The following is a 16,314-nucleotide window of genomic DNA, read 5'->3' on the forward strand; positions in this document are numbered from 1 at the left end:
GAACAACTGTAGTCATCTTACACACTAGCAAAGTAATGATCAAAGTTCTCCAAGCCAGGCTTCAAGCGTACATGAACCAAGAACTTCCAGACATTCAAGCTGAATTTAGAAAAGGCCAGTTTGAACCAGAGATCAAACTGACAACATTTGCTGGATCATAGAAAGAGCAAGAGAGTTCCGGAAAAACATCTACTTCCACTTCATTTAGTATACTAAAGCCTCTGACTATGTAGATTGCAACAAACTGTGGAAAATTCTTTAAGAGATGGTAAAGGCAGACCACCTTGCTTGCCTTCTTTGAAACCTATTTGCAGGTCAAGAAGCAACAGTTAGAACTGGACATGGAACCAAGGACTGTTTCCAAATTGGGAAAGGAATATGTCAAGGCTGTATATTGTTACCCTGTTTATTCAACTTATATGTAGAGAACATCATGCAAAATGGTGGACTGGAGGAAGCACAAGCTGGAATCAAGATTGCTGGGAGAAATATCAATAACCTCAGATATGCAGATGACACCACCCTTATGGCAGAAAGAGAAGAACTAAACAGCCTGTTGATGAAAGTGAAATAGGAGAGTGAAAAAGTTGGCTTAAAACTCAACATTCAAAAAACTAAGAACATGGCATCCAGTCCCATAACTTCATGGCAAATAGAGGGGGAAACAATGGAAACAGTGACAGACTTTAGTTTCTTGGGCTCTGAAATCTCTGCAGATGGTGAATGCAGCCATGAAATTAAAAGACACTTGCTCCTTGGAAGAAAAGATGTGACAAACCTAGACAGCGTATTAAAAGCAGAGACATTACTTTGCTAACAAAGGTCATATTATAGTCAAAGCTATGGTTTTTCCAGGGGTCATGTATGGATGTGAGAGTCATACTATAAAGAAAGCTGAGCACCAAAGAATTGATGCTTTTAAATTGTACTCTTGGAGAAGAATTTTGAGAATACTTGTTATTCAAGATGATCAAACCAGTCAGTCCTTAAGGAAATCGTCCTGGATGTTCACGGGAAGGACTGATGCTAAATTTGAAGCTCCAATACTTTAACCACCTGCTACATAGAACTGACTCATTGGAAAAGACCCTGATTCTGGGAAAGATTGAAGGCAGGAGGAGAAGGGGATGACGGAAGCTGAAATGGTTGGATTGCATCACCAACTGATGGTCATGAGTTTGAGCAAGCTCCAGGAGCTGGTGATAGACAGGGAAGCCTGGCATGCTGTATGTAGTCCATGGGGTTCGGTTATGGTAGTGTTAATGGTGAACTCCAAGAGTCTTTACCCCAAGGGGTACCTTCCAGTGCCATTGTTGCTGTGGTGAGCCCATGCTGACCTACACACCCATACAAGGCCCTTCAACCCTAGGAGGTAGTTTTGTTTCAGTCTCCTGTGGGGTCACTGCTCTTCTCTTCCAGGTCTTCATGAGTGCAAAATTTTGTTTGTGCCCTCCAAGACTGGAATCTCTGTACCCCTCAGTCCTCTGGAAAGCCTATCATCAAATCCCACTGGACTTCAAGGCCAGATTTCCTGGGGATTCCCAGCCCCTTTGTAGGATGCCAGGCTGGGAAGCCTGACATAGGGTTCAGAACCTTCATAATAGTACGAGAAATTCTTTGGCATCTTTTTCTCCAGTCTATGGGTCACTCACCCAGGGGATATGGGATTTGATTTTATCTTGGTTGCACACCTTCTGCCATTTCATTCTGGCTTCTTCTTTGTCTTTGAACATGGGGTATCTCTTTTTGGCGGGTTCCAGCCTCTACCTGTCAATGGTTGTTTAACAGGTAGTTTCAATTTTGGTGCTCTCACAGGAGGAGATGAGGGTGTGTCCTTTTACTCCCCCATCTTGAACCAGAACAGTCTCCTCAAATATCTTTTGACACTGATCTTTTTTTTTTTTTGGTATTTTTTTTTATTATTATTAATTAATTTATTTTAATTGGAGGATAATTACTTTACAATATTGTGGTGGTTTTTGCCATACATTGAAATGAATCAGTCGTGAGTGCAATTGTGTCCCCCATCCTGAACACCCCTCCCATCTGCCTCCCCACCCCATCCCTCTGGGTTGTCCCAGAGAACCAGCTTTGAGTGCCCTGCTTCATGCATCAAACTTGGTACTGGTATTTATTTCACATATGGTAATATACATGTTTCAATGCTATTGTGTCATATCATCCCACCCTTGCCTTCTCCTTCATAGTCTAAAAGTCTGTTCTTTACATCTGTGTCTCTTTTGCTGCCTTGCATATACGGTCATCATTACCATTTTCTAAATTCCGTATATATTCATTAATATATATGAAATACAAAATACATTGTATTTTGTATTTCTTTTTCAGACTTACTTCACTCTGTATAATAGGCTCCAGTTTCATCCACCTCATTAGAACTGACTCAAATGTGTTCTTTTTTTAACTGAGTAATATTCCATTGTGTATATGTACCACAGTTTTCTTATCCATTCGTCTGCTGATGGATGTCTAGGTTGCTTTTCCTCGATGTCTATGCCCAGTAGTGGGATTTCTGGGTCATATAAGTTCTATTTTCAGTTTTAAAAGAACTTTTCACACTGTTCTCCCTACTGGTTGTACTAGTTTGCATTCCAACCTACAGTGTAAGAGGGTTCCCTTTTCTCCACACCCTCTCCAGCATTTATTGTTTGCAGACTTTTTGATGGTGGCCATTCTGACCAGCAAGAGGTGATACCATATTGTGGTTTTGATGTGCATTTCTCTAATAATGAGTGATGTTGAGCATGTTTTCATGTGTTTATTAGCCCTCTGCAAGTATTCTTTGGAGAAATTTCTGTTTAGTTCTTTAGCCTTTTTGATTGGGTTTTTCATTTTTCTGGTATTGAGCTGCATGAACTGCTTGTGTATTTTGGAGATTAATTCTTCACCATTTGCTTCAGTTGCTATTATTTTATCCCATTCTGAAGGCTGCCTTTTCACCTTACTTATAGTTTCCATCATTGTGCAAAAGCTTTTAAGTTTAATTCAGTCCCATATGTTTATTTTTGTTTTTAGTTCCATTACTCTGGGAGGTGGGTCATAGAGGATCTCGCTGTGATATATGTCAGAGAATGTTATGCCTATGTTTTCCTCTAAGAGTTTTATAGTTTCTGGTCTTAAATGTAGATCTTTAATCCATTTTGAATTTGTTATTGTGTACATTGTTAGAAGTGTTCTAGCTTCATTCTTTTACACATGGTTGACCAGTTTTCCCAGCACCACTTGTTAAAGAGGTTATTTTTTTCTCCATTGTATCAAAGATAAGATTTCCATAGGTGTGTGGATTTATCTCTGGGCTTTCTATTTTGTTCCATTGATCTATATTTCTGTCTTTCAGCAGTACCATACTGTCTTGATAACTGTAGCTTTGTAGTATAGTCTGAAGTCAGGAAGGCTGATTGCTTTCAATTCCATTCTTCTTTCTCAAGATTGCTTTGGCTATTGAGGTTTTTTTGTCTTTCCATACAAACTGTGAAATTTTTTGTTCTATTTCTATGAAAATACCATTGGTAGCTTGGTAGGGATTGTATTGAATATATAGATTGCTTTGGGTAGTATACTCATTTTCACTGTATTGATTCTTCCAATCTAAGAATATGGTATATTTTTTCATCTATTTGTGTCATCTTTGATTTCTTTCTTCAGTGTTTTATAGTTATATATATATATATATATATATATATATATATATATATATATATATATAGTTTTTGTTTCTTTAGGTAAATTTATTCCTAAGTATTTTATTCTTTTCATTGCAACAGTAAATGGAATTATTTCCTTAATTTCTCTTTATGTTTTTTCATTGTTAGTGTATAGGAATGCAACGAATTTCTGTGTATTAATTGCATATCCTGCAACTTTACTATATTCATTTATTAGCTCCAGAAATTTTCTGGTGGTATTTTCAGGGCTTTCTATATAGAGGATCATGTCATCTACAAACAGTGAGAGATTTACTTCTTCTTTGTCTATCTGGAATCCTTTTTATTTGTTTTTCTTCTCTGATTGGTGTGGCTAGGACTTCCAAAACCATGTTGAGTAGCAGTGGTAAGAGTGGGCACCCTTGCCTTGCTCCTGATTTTAGAGGAAATGCTTTCAATTTTTCACCATTTAGGATAATGTTTGCTTTGTGTTTGTCACATATGGCTTTTATTATGTTGAGTTACGTTCCTTCTATGCCTGCTTTCTAGAGAGTTTTTAATTATAAATGGGTGTTGGATTTTGTCAAAGGATTTTTCTGCATTTATTGAGTTAATCATAAGGTTTTTGTCTTTCAATTTGTTAATATAGTGTATTACATTGATCGATTTGCAAATATTGAAGAATCTTTGCATCCATGGAATAAAACCCACTTGGTCATGATATTTGATCTTTTAAATATATGGTTGGATTCTGTTTGCTGGAATTTTGTTGAAGGTTATTGCATCTATGTTCATCAGTGATATCTGCCTGTAGTTTTCTTTTTTTGTGATATCTTTGCTTGGTTTTGGTATTAGGGTGATGGTGTCCTCATAGAATGAGCTTGGGAGTTTACCTTCCACTGCCATTTTGGATCATCTTTACTATCATTATTCTGAAATATTTTTCAGGTAGATGCCCTTCTCCTTTTTTGTTTGATTTTGTGGGTTTTTATCATGTTCCTTCGCCTTATGAATATTTCTCTGCCTTTTCATTTTGTTTAGATTTTTGTATTTGGGGTACCCTCTCTGCAGGTTGGAAGTTTGTGGTCCCTTTTAATTGTGGAGTCTGCTCCCTGTGGGTGAAGTTGGATCACTGGCTGGTCAAGGTTTCCTGGTTGGGGGAACTTGTGTCTGTGTTCTGGTGAGTGGAGCTGGATCTCCTCTCTCTGGAGTGCAATGAAGTGTCCAGTCGTGAGTTTTGGGTTTTCTAGGTGTTTGGCATGGCTTTAGGCAGCCCATTTTTTAATGTTCAGATTTTTGTTCCTGGTTGCTGGAGAATTAGCATGGTGTGTCTCTCACTGGAACTTCTTGGATCTTTGGTGTAGCTTGGTTTCAGTGTAGGTGTGGAGACTTTTGGGTGAACTCTTCTCTATAAATGTTCCCTTGAGTCAGGAGATCTCTGATGTTCTAAAGTTCTGAAGCTAAACCTCCAGCCTCTGGGTTTTGGTCCTTCTCTTACAGTAGCCTCAAACTTCTCCTCCATACATCACAGAAGATAAAACCCCTAGGTTAATTTTGAAACAATTGTCCAAACCCAGGAACACCCAGAGAGATTCACAGAGTTATATAGAGAAGAGGGAGGTGGGAGATAGAGGTGACCAGGAGGAGAAAAGGGAGAGTCAAAAGAGAGCAATCAAGCCAGTAGTTAAAGCTCTAAGTAAAAATGGATACTGAAGATTAGATTCCTAAAGGTAAAAAATTGATAATGAATATAAAAAAGCAAAGATTAACAACATAGAATAGATGTTAGACTCTCAAAAATACAATATACAAATACAAAACAAAATTGATCACAAAAATTAAAAGATATATATGGAATTTGTTTTTCAAAAATAGTTTTTTTTTTAAGGTAATAGGCTATAAAAATGAAAGTTAAAGGAGTTAAAAAGCACTAATTTGTTTTTTCAATTAAACATTGATAATGGTAAAAATATATCTAGGAATTTCTCTCAGGCTGTTTGTGGGCAGTGTGGGGTCAGTTCAGTGTCAAATGGTCCCTTGTTCCAGCTTGTACTTGTTCTCAAGGTCTATAGTTGCCTCTCAAATGCACATTCTCAGCATTAACTGCAGAGTCATTCCCCTTTCTTTATTTTGTCTTCCTCTGTTGCAAGTCTCTTCAGTTTCTAATTTCCACCCTGACACAAGGGGGTGAAGTGGCTGCTTATTTAGGCTCACTTGTTCAGTTGTGCTATGGGGAGGGAGGAACACTACAAACAAATATTGCCGGCATGTGTGGAGAGTGCTTGTGGTGGATGGACCACACTGGGTTTGCCAGAGCCCAAGGCTGTGTGTACTTCCTTGGTCCACACTGCTCAGGCTCCAGGACATCCTGCAAGGGCATTGTCTCAAGTGGCCCCTGCATTTTGTGAACTTCCCAGGTCTAAGTCACTCAGGTTCTCCAGTGCTCCACAAGGGCACAGACCCAGTGGGCTGTGAGTTTTGTGCCCTCCCCAGGTCCAAGCCTTCAGGTGACCAGGTGCTTGGTGAGCACGCTCTCTCAGGTGGGTCGTGCATCTTATACCCCTCCCCAGTCCCAGCCGCCTAGTTTTCCGGGTGTACCACAAGGGCACAGTCCCAGGTGTGCCGTATGTCTCCTCTGGGAGCTGCTCTCAGGCTGTGACACTCGTAGAAGATGTGAAACATCCAGGATCGTAAGAAGACACGGTTAGCAATTGAGAGCCTGGTCAAGCTTGGTGGAAGATGTGGTCTCTAGGGCAAAGATTGCACAAGCCCATTGCCTTCTGGCTCTGGCTGTCACACACTTGCCTCTCTGCCTCTGGGGAGGGAGGGCCCTAAACGCAGCTGGCTTGCTCTCCTTTAGTATTCACTAAGGTGTAATCCTTTGTTCTGTGAGCATGCCGGGGGTCACCTTGTGGCATTAGAGCCTTTTAAGGGAAAGTTCTTTTTTTGGGGGGCCTCTCTGACAACCCCATGGTTGGGTTGCTATGTCACATTAGCTCCCTCAGATTGTCCTCAGGACATTCAAGCCCGATCCTTACCCTAAGGACTGATGATGCCCAGCCCCCACTCACTGGTGGCAGATGAGAAAGTCTGGGCTACTTCCCTGCTGGTAGTTGCAGTTAGGAGCATATTCTGTGTGTGTGTGTGTTTCTTTTTTTTTTTTTTTTTTACCCCCCAGTTACGTTGCCATCTGAGGTTCCATAACTCTCTGCAGACATGCCTGTCAGAGGGTTTCCTACTGTGTGGAAACTTCTCCTCCTTTACAACTCCTTCCCCAGGATGAATCTCCATCCCTAAGTCTTTTGTCTCTGTTTTCATCTTTTATATTTTGTCCTACTTCCTTTCAAAGAGATTGGGCTGCCTTTCTGGATGCCTAATGTCCTCTGCCAGCATTCAGAAGTTGTTTTGTGGAAGTTGTTCAACATTCAAATGATCCTTTGATGAATTTGTGGGGGAGAAAGAGGTCTCCCGTCCTATTCCTCCACCATCATGGGACCACCCCAATACTGATTTTAAACATAATTCCACAGTGATAAGAGAACAGACTCTGTATGATTTCAATAACTTTAAACCACACAGCTTTGCACCTGCACCTTCTTTCATCCCTGGATATGTTCCCTTGTGTCTCCTAGTTTATAGTATATGGAAACTTGAATATAATTTGTATCCTGCTGTTGTATGAAAGTTGTATAAATCTTAACTATGTTGAATTGGTTCATAATGCTTTTCAGGTCTACTACAACCTACTTTTCTGTCTATTCTTTCTAGATTTTGATATTGACACTCCAACCATAAATCTTCATTTATCTACTTAAGAAATAATTGTAATATATAGTGGAACTATGTGTAACTTTTTTCAGTATTTTCCATGTTTCCTATAAATGTGTTGTCATACTTACATAATTTATTTATTTTTTAAATTTTATTTTATTTTTAAACTTTACATAATTGTATTTGTTTTGCTAAATATCAAAATGAATCCACCACAGGTATACATGTGTTCCCCATCCTGAACCCTCCTCCCTCCTCCCTCCCCATACCATCCCTCTGGGTCGTCCCAGTGCACTAGCCCCAAGCATCCAGTATCATGCATCAAACCTGGACTGGCATCTCATTTCATACATGATATTTTACATGTTTCAATGCCATTCTCCCAAATCTTCCCACCCTCTCCCTCTCCCACAGAGTCCATAAGACTGTTCTATACATCAGTGTCTCTTTTGCTGTCTCGTACACAGGGTTATTGTTACCATCTTTCTAAATTCCATATACATGCGTTATTATACTGTATTGGTGTTTTTCCTTCTGGCTTACTTCACTCTGTATAATAGGCTCCAGTTTCATCCACCTCATTAGAACTGATTCAAATGTTTTCTTTTTAATGGCTGAATAATACTTCATTGTGTATATGTACCATAGCTTTCTTATCCATTCATCTGCTGATGGACATCTAGGTTGCTTCCATGTCCTGGCTATTATAAACAGTGCTGTGATGAACATTGGGGTACACGTGTCTCTTTCCCTTCTGGTTTCCTCAGTGTGTATGCCCAGCAGTGGGATTGCTGGATCATAAGGCAGTTCTATTTCCAGTTTTTTAAGGAATCTCCACACTGTTCTCCATAGGGGCTGTGCTAGTTTGCATTCCCACCAACAGTGTAAGAGGGTTTCCTTACACTGTTGGTGGGAATGCAAACAAAAAGTAAAAATATTTTAAGCAAAGATTACATGCTAATGTTTTAGCAGATGCATTTTGAGAAAGCAAGACTGAAGGGAATTGAAGGTGAAATTGTGAGAAAGAAAACAAACAAAAGGAGATGAATTACTAAGCTGGGTGCAGTTTGTCAAAAAATGAAGACCCTTTATTACTTGCTCATATTCCCCTCAATAAGGACATCACAGAAGAAGCATTTTATCTGATTTAAGTGCATGAAGGAGGAAGAGACAGTAATTTATCTAGAAACATATCAAGTATACTCTCTCTCACTGTGGAAAGCCTGCTCTAAGTTCCATTGCCTTATCTTCCAGCTGCACCCACAGAGGGTGTCACAGAGCCTCCTCTGGGCAGAGCTGGAAAAGACAGAGCTTCCATGAGCCTGGATGCATCTCACATGTACACTGGAGTTGCCCAAGTTCCAAGCTTTCCCAGTATGAGGGGGCCATGCAGAAGCCAGCACCGACCTCCGAGGAAGGATGGAGGCATGTATGGCTTGCTGTGGTGGCTGTGGTCAGCGTTTCTGTTCTTAGCACACAGGCCCAGAGGGCAGCCAAGGCCAGGGGTGTAGACTGGTGCAGGAAGGACTAAGCAAGCAGGCAAACACTGTATGCACACATATGCACTCATGAGCGTATATTGTAAATATACATGCATATAATTATATAAATATATAACAAGCATAATAAATATGCATGCATTGTATTGCATGGTACTCCATCATATCCTATCCTAATTTCCTCCAGTGGGTTTCTAACTATCACTCTTACTTTTTTTTTCACTAGTAGTACTTGATCTGAGAAACCTTTATAAACAGCTGAGAAAAGAAGAAAAGTGAAAGGCAAGGGAGAACGGAAAAGATATGCCCAACTGAATGCAGAGTTATAGAGAATAGCAAGGAGAGATAAGAAGTTCTTAAATGAATAATGTAAAGAAATAGAGGAAAATAATATAATGGGGAAGACTAGAGATTTCTTCAAGAAAAATTGGAGATATCAAGGGAAAATATCATACAAAAATTGACAAGAAAAGGGACAGAACCAACAGAAGCATAAGAAATTAAGAAGATGTGGCAAGAATGTACAGAAGAACTATACAAAAAAAGGTCTTAATAACCTGGATATTCATGATGGTGTGGTCAGTCACCTAGAGCCCAACATCCTGTAGTGTGAATTCTAGTAGGGCTTAGGAAGCATTACTACAAATAAAGACAGTGGAGGTGATGAAACTCCAGCTGAGCTGTTTAAAATCCTAAAAGATGATGCTGTTTAAGTGCTGCATTCAATATGTCAGCAAATTTGGAAAACTCAGCAGTGACAACAGGACTAAAAAATATGTTTTCATTCCTATCTCAAAGAAGGGCAATGCCAAAGAATGTTCAAACTAGTGTACAATTGTGCTCATTTCACATATTAGCAAGGTAATGCTCAAATCCGTCAAATTAGGCTTTAGCAGTACATGAACTGAGAAATTCCAGAAGTGAAAGCTGGGTTTAGAAAAGTCAGAGGAACCGGAGATCAAATTGCCAAAATTCACTGAATTGTGGACATAGCAAGGGAGTTTCAGAAAAAAAAAAATCTACTTCAGCTTCATTGGCTATGCTAAAGCCTTCGACTCTGTATCACAACAAACCATGGAAAACTCTTACAGAGATGAGAATACCAGATCACCTTACCCAGATTCTGAGAAACCTGTATGTGGGTCAAGAACCAACTGTTAGAATTGTACATGGAACAAATCACAAGTTCAAAATTGGGAAAGGAGAATGATAAGGCTGTATGTTGTCATCCTGCTTATTTATTAATACTTTATATGCAGAGTACATCATGAGAAATGCTGGGCTGGATGAATCACAAGCTGGAATTAAGATTGCTGGGGAAAATATCAACAACCTCAGATATGCAGATAATACCACTCTAATGACAGAAACTAAAGAGGAACTAGAAAGCTTCTTGATAAAGGTGAAAGAGGAGAGTGAAAAAGCTGCCTTGAAACTCGACATTCAGAAATGTAAGTTCATGGCATCTAGCCCCATCACTTCATGGCAAATAGAAGAGGAAATAGTGAAAGCAGAGGTAAATTTTCTTTTCTTGGGCTCCAAAATCACTATGGACAGTGTATGCAGCCATGAAACTAAAAGACACTTGCTCCTTGGAAGGATGTTGGTGGTGGTTTAATTGCTAAGTTGTGTCTGATTCTTGTGACCTCATGGACTGTAGCACACCAGGCTCCTCTGTCCATGGGATTTTCCAGTGAAGAATACTGGAGTGGGTTGCCATTTCCTTCTCCAGGAGATCTTCCCGACCCAAGGATCAAACCCTGGTCTCCTGCACTGCAAGCAGATTCTTTACCAACTGAGCTACATAGCTATACCAAACCTAGATAGAGTATTAAAAAACAGAGACATCACTTTGCCAACAAAGGTCTGCAGAGTTAAAAGTATGGTTTTTCCAGTAGTCATGTATGGATGTGAGCTGGACCATAAAGAAGCCTGAATACAGAAGAGTTGATGCTTTCGAATTGTAGTGCTGGAGAAGACTCTTGGGAGTCTCTTGCACAGCAACGAGATCAAACCAGTCAACCCTAAAGGAAATCAACTCTGAATATTCATTGGAAGAACTGTTGCTCAAGCTGAAGCTCCAATACTTTGACCACCTGATGTGAACAATCGACTCACTGGAGAGGACCCTTATGCTGAGAAAGATTGAAGGCAAAAAGAGATGACGGCAGCAAAGGATGAGATAGTTACACAGCATCACCAACTCTGTGGGCATGCATTTGACAAACTCTGGGAAACAGTGAAGGCCAAGGAAGGCTGACATGCTACAGTCCATGGGGTTGCAAATAATCTGACTCAACTAAATGACTGAATAACAACAAAAATATTTTGCTGCTGTTATCTGAACTCAAATCAAAGTGGCTTTGATTCAGTACATTTTTATTCTTCCCACTTCAAATTGAATATCAAAACATGAATATAGAGTAACATTATTGGCAAACTTTAAATTACACTAACGACAAGATTTTCTCCATAAAGACTGGGAATTAACTTCGTGAGTCTACAATGTTAAATCAAATTTATTTCCCTTAATAAAGTCAGTTTTTCAATTTGGGCAACTCTTCTTATTTAGGCGGAAGCAGACATAATTACTGCCTCATAATTGGGACTCACTTTATTACCAAATCTTAAATACCTGTTTAAATGTGTTCTTATTTATGTACATTAAATAATTAATGGAACTAGCTGTCTCATACCAAATGTTAAACATTTTAAATAAATCCACAAGCATCCCAGTCAACAAAAATTTTTTTTTGGCTATAGATTTAGCACTGAAATGAGTTATGAACATTTTAAAGTAAGCAGGAGAAACTTCATTTTTTATAACAATATTTCAGCTTGCAAAAAGAAAAATAAGGATTGACCCTAAAAAATAGGAAACATCTTTTTGATCTCTTGTATCCCCAGAAGACATATCTTAGTGCCTTGCATTTTGTCAATGTTTAAATGTCACAAATATTTCTACAGTATCTCATATAATTTTATTTTGTCTTAGGATTTATTTAAAATCTTGGAATATATTTATATACATTTAAATATACTTGATATAACTTATTTATATTATCAAGAGACAAGATCAACTATATACACAATTTTAGTTTGGAATTCATTAAGCATATAATTGTAGGTTTGGAACAATTAAATGTAAAACATTATAATTTATTGTTCAAAAAATCAAAATGATAATCATCTAGAATTTTCCTGTCCTCTGTGTATCACTGTTACCTTGTTTATACTGCCTGCTAGGATTATAGACATCAAACTAAGGCAAATAAATAATAAAAACTTATAACCTGATATGAGAATTGTAACAGTCTTGTTAGGGGAAACTTTCAGTTTTCCCTTTAAATCTTGGTTATTTTCCATTCTGTATACCCTTTTAACATTCTTCATTATGAACCTTAATTTGTTGTTATCCTATTTAATGACAAGACTGTTCTAAGCCATGAAATCACAGTCATTTGTAGTCTTTATTCTGTTCAAGAAATGGAAAGTAATTTTCATATTAAGAGCAGCTTATATTATTCCATAAAAGGGAAATTTGTTGAAAAATGCATTTATAAAGCAAATATAAATATTATTGATATCCACGTTTTTAGTCAACTGTCCTCCCTAAGAGGCTTTAGAGCTTTAGAGAAATAAAAGCACTAGATATGCTTTTCATATATTCTATGTTTTCCTCAACATTCTGTAAATATTTAAATCAAGAAGAAATTGAAATTGATGAAAAAGTGGAAAAAAATAAAGAAATATCTCCATAGAAGTATTATGATAAAACAGAACATGAATGTTTCACTACCAATTTTCTGGTTTGGAATGTACAGGAAAGGTGCTAAAAGTAATAACTTTCAGTTATTCTAATGGTAAATTATGGAGCCCTGGATCCTAAAAGTTTCCTTGGCTATTTCTGTAAATCCCCCCCCCCCCCAAACCAGTATCATACTGTCTGGCACATCAATGAACCCTGAGTGTTTTCCCTGTTTTACTATGTGAGAAATTACTAATAAATGATCACAGGCAAAGCCTTTCTCTCTTTATACAGATACATTTTCTTTAGTAATTGATGCACATGAATGTGCTTCTTTATTTTATCAGGATATCCAAATGAGGAAAACTTCATACTGTAAATTATTTCCATGTGTTTTAATGGAAAAATTTGGAAGAGATAGTAAGGAAGAAGCTGGGAAAATTAAGGAAGATAAATGAGATGGGAAAGAGTTGAATTTATTTTCCACTTTAGGTTTAAGGGTCTTTCAAGTACAGGTTTTAATTATACCAATATAATTTTTGATAAAATACTATAACTAGAAAAGAATGTTTAAAATGTATAATACTGACAATTTCAATAGTTATTTCCAAAGGTTTTTTTTTTTTTTTTTTCTAAATAAACCCTATGGTTAGTTGCAAGGATTTTATGCTTTTGATGAATTGGTTCTGTTTAAAATCCAAGCAAGAGTTTGTCACAGAGTGAAGTTAAGTCAGAAAGAGAAAAAGAAATGTCCTATATTAACACATGCGTGTGGAATCTAGAAAAAAATGGTACAGATGAATCTATTTACAAGGCAGGAGTAGAGATGCAGATGCAAGAACAGACATGTGGCCATGGTTTGGGAGGAAGGGGAGGTGGGGTGAATCAGGAGAGTACTATATATATGTGTGTGTGTGTGTATATATATATATATATATATATATATATATATGTACATACACACTACTATGTGTAAAACAGATAGCTAGTGGGAATCTGCTGTATATAGCACAGGGAGCTCAGTTCAGTGCTCTGTGATGACATAGATGAGTTTGATGGTGTGGGGCGGGAAGGATGCCTAAGAGGGAGGGGATTTGTGTATACACATAGCTGATTCATTTTGTTGTACAGCAGAAACTAACACAACATAGTAAAGTAACTATAGCCCAATTAAAAAAAAAAAAAAAAAGCCGAGCAAGATTACAGTGACATTAACATACCACTTAGGGCTTCCCTGGTGGCTCAGATGGTAAAGGGTCTGCCTGCAATGTGAGAGACCCGGGTTCAATCCCTGGATCAAGAAGATTCCTCCAGAGAAGAAAATGACAACCCAGTCCAGTATTCTTTCCTGGAGAATCCCTTGGACAGAGGAGCCTGGCAGGCGTCCCAAAGAGTCAGACACAACTGAGTGAATAACACTTTCACTTTAAACATACCACAACTAGTGGACTGGTCTGAGTTCATTGAACATGAATTAAACTGTCAAGTGAATTATAAACACAAGATAGAAAACTAATGCATACACAAAGATTTCAGTGCAATGTATGGGCAGAGCCTCTGAACCTTCTCCATCTGCAGAACTGAAGAATGTTGACCATGGAAACATTCTCCATCTTTCTGACACAGTATTGTTTCTATGAATCCCACTGGTTCTTTATGCTCAGTTCTTCATACATACTTCTGGAATAACATACATGCTTCTCTTTCTTAACACACATGCACCACAGAGTTCCAAGTGTTCATTTTTTTAATTTAAATTTATTTATTTTAATTGGAGGCTAATTACAATATTGTATTGGTTTTGCCATACATCAACATGAATCCGCCACAGGTGTACACATATTCCTTATCCTGAACCCCCCCTCCCACCTCCCTCCCCATACCATCCCTCTGGGTCATGCCAGTGCACCAGCCCCAAGCATGCTGTATCCTGCATCAAACCTGGACTGGTGATTCATTTCTTATATGATATTATACATGTTTCAATGCCATTCTCCCAAATCATCCCACCCTCTCCCTTTCCCACAGAGTCCAAAAGACTGTTCTATACATCTGTGTCTCTTGCTGTCTCGCATACAGGGTTATCATTACCATCTTTCTAAATTCCATATATATGTGTTAGTATACTCTATTGGTGTTTTTCTTTCTGGCTTACTTCATTCTGTATAATAGGTTCCAGTTTCATCCACCTCATTAGAACTGATTCAAATGTATTCTTCTTAATGGCTGAGTAATACTCCATTGTGTATATGTACCACAGCTGTCTTATCCATTCATCTGCTGATAGACATCTAGGTTGCTTCCATGTCCTGGCTATTATAAACAGTGCTGAGATGAACACTGGGATACCCGTATCTCTTTCAATTCTGGTTTCCTCAGTGTGTATGCCTAGCAGTGGGAATGCTGAGTCATAAGGCAGTTCTATTTCCAGTGCTTTAAGGAATCTCCACACTGTTCTCCATAGTGGCTGTACTACTTTGCATTCCCACCAACGGTGTAAGAGGGTTCCCTTTTCTCCACATCCTCTCCAGCATTTATTGCTTGTAGACTTTTGGATGGCAGCCATTCTGACTGGTGTGAAATGGTACCTCATAGTGGTTTTGATTTGCATTTCTCTGATAATGAATGATGTTGAGCATCTTTTCATGTGTTTGTTAGCCATCTGTATGTCTTCTTTGGAGAAATGTCTATTTAGTTCTTTGGCCCATTTTTTGATTGGGTCATTTAGTTTTCTGGAATTGAGCTGCAGGAGTTGCTTGTATCTTTTTGAGATTAGTTGTTTGTCGGTTGCTTCACTTGCTATTATTTTCTCCCATTCTGAAGGCTGTCTTTTCACCTTGCTAATAGTTTCCTTTGTTGTGCAGAAGCTTTTTAATTTTACTTAGGTCCCATTTGTTTATTTTTGCTTTTATTTCCAACATTCTGGGAGGTGGGGAATAGAAGATCCTGCTGTGATGTATGTCGGAGACTGTTTTGCCTATGTTCTCCTCTAGGAGTTTTATAGTTTCTGGTCTTACGTTTAGATCTTTAATCCATTTTGAGTTTATTTTTGTGTATGGTGTTAGAAAGAGTTCTAGTTCCAGTCTTTTACAAGTGGTTAACCAGTTTTCCCAGCACCACTTGTTAAAAAGATTGTCTTTTCTCCATTGTATATTCTTGCTTCCTTTGGCAAAGATAAGGTGTCCATAGGTGCGTGGATTTATCTCTGGGCTTTTTATTTTGTTCCATTGATCTATATTTCTGTCTTTTTGCGAGTACCATACTGCCTTGATGACTGTGGCTTTGTAGTAGAGCCTGAAGTCAGGCAGGTTGATTCCTCCAGGTCCATTCTTCTTTCTCAACATTGCTTTGGCTATTCAAGGTTTTCTGTATTTCCATACAAATTGTGAAATTATTTGTTCTAGCTCTGTGAAAAATACCATTGGTAGCTTGATAGGGATTGCATTGAATCTATAGATTGCTTTGGGTAGTATACTCATTTTCACTATATTGACTCTTCCGATCCATGAACATGGTATATTTCTCTATCTATTAGTGTCCTCTTTGATTTCTTTCACCAGTGTCTTATAGTTTTCTATATATAGGTCTTTAGTTTCTTTAGGTAGTTATATTCCTAAGTATTTTATTCTTTTCA

Source organism: Bos taurus, chromosome 8, assembly GCF_002263795.3.
Source record: "Bos taurus isolate L1 Dominette 01449 registration number 42190680 breed Hereford chromosome 8, ARS-UCD2.0, whole genome shotgun sequence".
Lineage (NCBI taxonomy): Eukaryota > Metazoa > Chordata > Mammalia > Artiodactyla > Bovidae > Bos > Bos taurus.